The sequence below is a fragment of the Castor canadensis genome, chromosome 11 (genome assembly GCF_047511655.1).
Source record: "Castor canadensis chromosome 11, mCasCan1.hap1v2, whole genome shotgun sequence".
NCBI classification, from domain to species: Eukaryota; Metazoa; Chordata; class Mammalia; order Rodentia; family Castoridae; genus Castor; species Castor canadensis.
Window position 1 is genome coordinate 34,460,362 of NC_133396.1, and position 7,595 is coordinate 34,467,956.

Consider the following 7,595-nt stretch of genomic DNA (forward strand, 5'->3'; position numbering starts at 1 on the left):
GCCGTCAACCTTAAGAGCAGTGGGGGTAACCAGAATGACCATGTAAGGGCCCTTCCATCTTTCTTCTAAAGTGCAGGCTCTATGTCTCTTTACCCATACCCAATCCCCTGGGACGATGCCATGTTCTGGGTTTGATGCATCTTTGGTCTCATACAAGGAGCACACTAAGGGCCAGATCTCTTGTTGGACCTCCTGTAGGGCCTTTAAGCTAGCCAAGTAATTTGGGGCCATACTAGGGTCTTGGTCCGGTAGAGTTCGGACAATAATGGGGGGCGGAGCCCCATATAGAATTTCAAAAGGTGTCAATCCATGTACATATGGTGAATTTCGAACCTGGAAGATGGCATAGGGTAGGAGGGCCACCCAGTCTCCGCCAGTCTCGATGGCTAATTTAGATAAGGTCTCCTTCGGGGTCCGATTCATTCTTTCTACCTGCCCTGAGCTCTGGGGGTTATATTCACAATGTAGCTTCCAATTAGTCCCCACTGCCCAGGCCAGCCCTTGTAGGACATTACTGATGAAAGCCGGACCGTTATCAGAGCCTAGAGTTTTGGGGATGCCATATCTGGGTATGATTTCCTCTAGCAAAACCTTAGCTACAACCTGGGCAGTCTCTCATTTTGTAGGAAAAGCCTCCACCCAGCCTGAGAAGGTGTCTATCAGAACAACAAATACCTATACCCATACCTTCCCAGCTTCACCTCAGTGAAATCCACTTCCCAGCTCCGTCCCGGCGCCCTCCCCCATACCCGTGTACCTGTATGTAGGAGTCCCTTTTTGCTGGGTTTCATAGCCTGGCACCCGGCACATTGGTCCACAATCCTTTGAATCTGGGCTGTTTGGCACGGGAACCGAAGGCGGGCCGACTCGAGGAGGCCGAGTAGTTTCTTCTTGCCTAAATGGTTGGCTCGATGTAGGTTGGAGAGGAGAAACAGTCCTAACTTTTCAGAAAGGATCAGTCACCCTTCAATATCACGATACCAGCCTTGCTGGTTGGACTCTGGGCATCAGTGACCTTGGATCCACTGTCTGTCTTCCGGGGTGTACTCGGGTTGTGGTGGCAAGCGCGGAAGCTCAGGCACGGGTAAAGTCAGCGCTAGGGTCGTGGAGGCCAAAGCAGCATTTCGGGCTTCCTCGTCCGCTCGCTGGTTCCCCATAGCTTCCAGAGTCTGGGCAGATTGGTGACCAGGAACGTGTACTATTGCCGCAGCCTGAGGCTTCTGCACCGCGATCAGTAATCTCTGGATCTCTGGGAGGTTACGTAGCTCCTTTCCTTCCGCTGTAATGAAACCCCTTTCCTGGTAGATGGCACCATACATGGACAGTGCCGAAAGCATAGCGGCTGTTGGTGTAAACAGTCACTCATTTTCCCTCAGACTGCTCGAGTGCCTCTGCCAGCACGATCAGTTCGGCCTTCTGGGCTGAGGTCCCCGGGGGCAACGGGGCACTCCAAATTTTGTTCCCACCTTGGTCCACCACTGCTGCCCCCACCCTACGCACCCCATCTGAGATGAAGCTACTCCCATCTGTATACCATACCAGCTCACTGTTGGGTAGGGCTGAGTCCCGGAGATCAGGGCGCACTTGGGTGATTTCAGCTATGATCTCTTGACAGTCATGTAGGGGGGCTTCCAGGTCTGGACTTGGCAGCAAGGTGGCTGGGTTAAGAGAAACTGGTTCGGAGAAGAAGATTCGGGGGGCATCCAGCAAGAGCCCTTGGTAATGAGTCAGTCGGGCGTTGGTCATCCATCTGCTTGGAGGGTGCTTTAAGACACCCTCTACTGCATGGGGGGCTACCACCTTCAGATGTTGCCCAAAAGTGAGCTTATCTGCGTCTTTTACCATTAGGGCAACTGCCGCTATGATTCACAAGCATGGGGGCCAGCCTGCTGCAACTGGGTCCAACCTTTTGGATAGATAAGCAACTGGACGCTTCCAGGGCCCTAGGCGCTGCGTTAGTACCCCTTTCGCTATTCCCCTCCTTTCGTCTACAAAGAGGGTGAAGGGCTTTAGAGGGTCTGGCAGTGCCAGGGCTGGACCTCTTAGGAGGGCGGTCTTGAGCTCCTCAAAGGCCTTCTGTTGATCTGGCCCCCAGGCCCCTGGGACCTTATCTTTAGTTGCCTCGTATAAGGGTTTTGCCAGTTCAGCATACCCCAAGATCCACAGCTGGCAGTAGCCCGCCATCCCCAGGAACTCACGAACTTCTCGAGCTGAGGTGGGGACGGGGAGTCTGAGAATAGTTTCTTTCATGGCATTTGTTAACCATCTGGTTCCCTCTTTTAGTTCATACCCCAGGTAGGTGACTGTTTGTCTACAAATTTGGGCCTTCTTTGCACTGGCCCGATAGCCCAACTTCCCCAGCTCCTGGAGGAGGTCTCCAGTGGCTTGCCAGCACTCAGCTTCAGATGCAGCTGCCAGAAGCAAGTCATCTACATACTGCAAAAGTGTGACGGAACTGTGGCTCCGGCGATATGAGTCCAGATCCTGATTAAGAGCCTCGTTGAACAGAGTAGGGGAGTTTTTGAAACCCTGTGGGAGTCTAGTCCATGTTAACTGTCCAGGGGTTCCCATATTTTCATCATGCCATTCGAAGGCAAAAATGTGTTGACTGTTGGGTGCCAGGGCTATGCTAAAAAAAGCATCTTTCAAGTCCAAAGTGGTATACCAAACATGGGAAGGGGGCAAATGGCTCAGCAAGGTATAGGGGTTGGGGACTGTGGGGTGGATGTCCTCAACCATCTTATTTACTTCCCTTAAATCTTGGACTGGCCTATAGTCTTTTTCCCCTGGGTTTCTTAATGGGGAGGAGTGGAGTGTTCCAAGCAGAACGTCAGGGCTGTAATATTCCAGCCTCCAGGAGGCAGTTAATGTGAGGGGCAGTCCCCCTCTGTGCCTCGGAAGACATGGGATATTGACGGACTTGGATGGGCTGAGCCGAAGCCTTAATTTCTACCATTACCGGTGCTCGATGTTTCGCCAGCCCCACACCTGTTATTTCTGCCCAAGCCTGGGGGAAGGTTTGAATCCAATAAGTCATTTCAGGGGACCACTCAATAGGTTTCGGGGGAGGGTCCTGCAAGGAGAACAAGTGGTGCTCATCCTCGAGAGACACAGTCAAGACTTGGAGGGGCTGTCCTCGTCCATCCATCACTTTGATACCATCTGGCTCAAAGTGAATGTGAGCCCTCACCTTAGTTAGCAGAACGCGCCCCAGAAGGGGGGCAGGGCATTCAGGAATGACCAAAAAGGAATGGGTCACCTGATGCCAGCCCAAATCCACCTGATGCTTGCTAGTCCATTGATATGCCTTGGAGCCAGTGGCTCCTTGCATGAGACTAATTTTCTGAGACAGTGGCCCAGTAGGTTTATTTAGAACTGAATATTGAGCCCCTGTGTCCACTATGCATCTCACAGGCTTCCCTTCCACATATATGGTTATCCAAGACTCAGGTAGGGGTTCTGAGTCCTGTCCCCTCTAGTCATTGTCCAATTCAGTTAACAGAACCCGGGTGTCATTGCTGGGCCTGCTATTTGACCTCAAGCGACCCTGGAGCTTGGGACATTCTCTCTTCCAGTGTCCATATTCCTTACAATAGGCACATTGTCCCTGGCCTAACCGGGGCTGATCTCTTCGGGGATGGGGGGGCAGTCTGTCCAGAGCCCGGTCCAGCCAAACCTTGGACCCCTGCAAGCAATATTTTAGCCATTTCCTTCTGCTGTTTCTTCTTTTCCTTACTCTGGTGTTCCCTGCCCTCCCTCCAAATCTTTTCTTGTAGTTCCTGATTTTCTTTCCTGATTCTTTTTCAGCTACTTTCATCAGATCCCAGATAGTCATTTCCCCAAGTCCTTCCTGCTTATATAGTTTCTTCCTAATATCGGGGGAAGCCTGATTTATGAAGGACATTATCACGGCTGACTGATTCACCTCCGCTAGTGGATCTAGGAGGGTATACTGTCTGTATGCATCGTAAAGGCACTCAAGGAATGTGGCTGGGCTTTCATTCTCCCCCTGCACTACCGTCTTTACCTTAGCTAGATTGGTAGGGTGGCGAGCTGCCGCCCGGAGCCTGCCATAAGAGTCTGGCGTTAGACCCAGAGATGCTCCCTACCTTCTGTGTTCCCATAGTCCCAATCGGGTCTGTTTAAGGGAAAATGGTCATCAATCAGGTTTGGCAGGGTAGTCGGTCACCCGTCATCGCCAGGGACATTCTTTCTGGCTTCAGTGAGAATCCGCTCCCGTTCTTCAGTGGTGAATAGAGTCTTAAGGAGCTGCTGACAGTCATCCCATGTAGGACTGTGAGTATGTAAAATGGACTCGAACAGATCAGTCAGGCCTCTAGGGTCCTCAGAAAAAGGAGGATTCTGGGCTTTCCAGTTGTACAGGTCACTACTTGAAAAGGGCCAATACTGACAGATGTGTCCCCCATCAGGACCAGCACCACCCAGAGCCCGCACTGGGAGGATGGAAGTGGAGGAGGGCTCCTCCTGCGGAATTTCTTCTCACTGCCTACGGGGCCTGAGTCCCCTCGCCGGTCCGGAGACCGGGGCGGGGGGTGCAGATGGGGAGGCTGATGAATAGGGAGGTACAGGGAGGGCAGCTGCCTCTGGCTGGAGCGGCGCAGCAGTGGCATACGGCGGGGGGCTTGCCTCAGAATCTAAGTCTATCAAGGACGGATGGGAAGTCAGTTCTTCCTGCAGAATAGGCTTCTTAGGGGAATTAACAGGAGTGGGGGCGTTCCCCAACACGACCAGTATTGTGGGCCGGTCTGTAGGTGCCTCATGGGTAAACGGCCGCAGCCAAGGGGGGGTTCCTTTACTAAGGTCTGCCACATAAGGATGTAGGGATATTGATCAGGGTGGCCATGAAGACCAAGTTTATTAATGACATCGCAGACCTTCTTAATTGTGTCCAAGGAGAAGGTACCCTGAGGAGGCCAGCCTACATTAAAGGTTGGCCATTCCACTGAGCAAAGGGCATCAAACTTACCTTTCTTAATTTCCATGCCATAATTGCGTCCCTTAGCGCGGATTTCTGAAAAATGACTCAGAAAAAGGGTCTTAGGAGTTACCTGAGCCTGTCCCATATGATGATCAGAAGAGATGGACAAAGGAAACAACAAAGAACAGAAGAGACAATTCCAGCAGACAAACAAATTTGCACAGGACTCTCCAACATACACAAGTACCGGCCGGTCAACCAGACTACTCTCACAGGCGTAATTCCATTCACACCAGGTTCAGGATCCTTACCTAAAGTCCGCCCAAACAGTGTCCACTGAGGACGCCGGTGCGGTTCCTGACTGTCGGGGACGTCTCCCATGACTTCCAATAGTTGAGAATTCTCAACCAAATTCAGACGGGGACTCTAAGTCCCTCCAAACAGAGGTGGCCAATCCTCCTTCCGCGGTCTTTCCCAATTAAACCTCGGTATCGGAGGCTGTTTGTTCCTCTCAGGGAGGGGCCGATCTTGGTGGGACCTCCAGCTGTTAGGGTAAGAGGCCGGCCACCTTCTGAGAGGACAAAGGACACTCGAGACAAAGGAGGTCACACTGTGAGGTTTATTTCTAGCCGGGCTAGGGTCCGAGCATCTGCCTGACGCAGCAGGTTTCAGCAAGGACCCTGAGAGAAAAGCTTAAGCAGATCTTGTACTCTTTAAAGCATCAATCATCGTCACATAGGAATTCCTCATGCCCCTGGGGTCACATTTTCCTGATCTTGCCCACATCCTGGTGGTGGGGTAATATTATTTATTGGGAACTGGGGAAACACCAGAGGCTTACTTATCAGGTTACAAGGAATGTGTTCTCCCATAAATTAGGGGCTAGTAGTGGAATAGAAACCTAAGGTTTAGATAAGAACAGCAGGGAGTCCTGCTTTGGAAAGTTTATTTACAAGTGGAGACAAAGAAAGGCAGGGATGGGTGCTTATCTCTGCGTGGTGCCTTTCATCTCGGTCCCAAACTCTTGCATGGCTCTAATGAGCAATTCCTCACAGCTCTGTCCAAAGTTACAGCTTTTAATTGACAGTTTACCATGTTTTACAACCCTGTTTCAAGGCTATCTTCCTCTTCACGAGGTTACCCAAGGGTCATGCCAGTTATAGCTGATTTCTAGGCTAGGTGGGCTGCCAGTTAAAGGCCCCAACAGTGCTTGTTAGGCAGGCACTTGTTAAGTAGGCAATTCTACCACTTGGCTCTGTCCCCAACCCCCAAAATTCAGAATCTTAAAAGAAATAATAATAATTATAATAAAACAATCACAGACACACTGTATACACTATATAAAATTAAAAAAGCAATTTGAAACCTGGGTGAAGTGATGCTCATCTATAATCCCAGAACTGGGGAGGCAAATGTAGGAGGATGGAGTTCTACATGGCAACAACCCTGTCTCAAAAAAACAAAACCAAAAAAACCCCAAAAATCAATTTGAAACATACCATACTTTTTTATTTATTTTGACACTGGAGTTTGAACTCAGGGCCTCATGCTTGCTAGGCTGGCACTCTAGCACTTGAACCAGATAAGGGCGCTTGAACTTTTTGCCTGGGGCTGGCTTTAAACGGTGACCTTCTTCCTGAGTAGCTAGGATTACAGTCAGCTGGGAAGGAGGTGGTTCTAAACCGAAGCATAGCTTTTGATTGGTTATCATCTGTAGTAGGTTAATTAAGAACCTAAGTTTAGTTTCTTTAAAACACCCAAAAGCATTCTGAATAGACTGCTTTTTTAAAGTTCAGTTATATAAAAACACTGTGAAAATGCATTTATGTATACTTTTTAAGAAAGAGTAAGGTTGAAAATGTCACCATCAGTTTAAAATGTAGGGCTGTGACAGACCAAGCAGAGGCCGGAGGCAGGAAGCTAAGACTATACTTTCAGGGATCATTTCTATAGTTCGTTACTAGAGAAGTTTCTCTGATCGTGTAGAGTACCGGAAACCATGAGGAGGAGGCACAATGTCCTCACCTGAGCGTGAAGCTGGCTTTGGGTGCTGTTTCGTGCAGCTGCCATTTGCCATTGATGATCGTTCTTCCTTCTCCTCTGAGAGAGGAAGAGGGTGGGGGCGTCGTCTGAGTGGTTTCCTTTGTAAGTTGTGTTTTTAACAAGAGATCTTTGGTGAGAGAAAGCAAGTTTTCTCGTTTGCTTTTGAAACACAATGTGAAGTCTATGTTGTGTAAGTTTCTTGACCATGGTCTTTGAGGTTGGGGTAGAAGTTCTTACTACTTCTCTCATTAAGGATTTTAGAAATACTTGCTTCCTGAGCTTTTCAACCGCACGTGAGCTCGGATGGAGTGACTGGAGTGATGCCACAAGTTCTTAGTACTTTCTTTTCTTTCCCCTCCTACTTTTGGTACTTTCCTGTTTAAGCATTTTGGAAATATCTTTTTTTCCCTTCATTATGTGGAGACTTTTTTGAATGTGGTTCAGGTTGATCCTGAGAACAGATTTGAAAGTGTGCACAAGCACGGTTTTTTGGTGGGAGTGGGGTTTGAACTCAGGGCCTCAAGCTCGCAAAGCAGGCTTTTGATCCACAGCTCCAGTCTGTTTTGCTCCGGTCATTTGGAGATGGGAGGGGGTCTTGAACTGTTTGCCAGGG

General features: G+C 49.6%; 1 non-coding gene across 1 annotated transcript; it reads left to right on the top strand.

The window, feature by feature from the left end:
- Positions 1-6,861: 6,861 nt before the first annotated feature.
- LOC141414227 (small nucleolar RNA U3) lies at positions 6,862-7,077 on the top strand. The gene has a single exon (XR_012439295.1). It is a non-coding gene; the product is annotated as a small nucleolar RNA U3 (small nucleolar RNA).
- Positions 7,078-7,595: the final 518 nt, after the last annotated feature.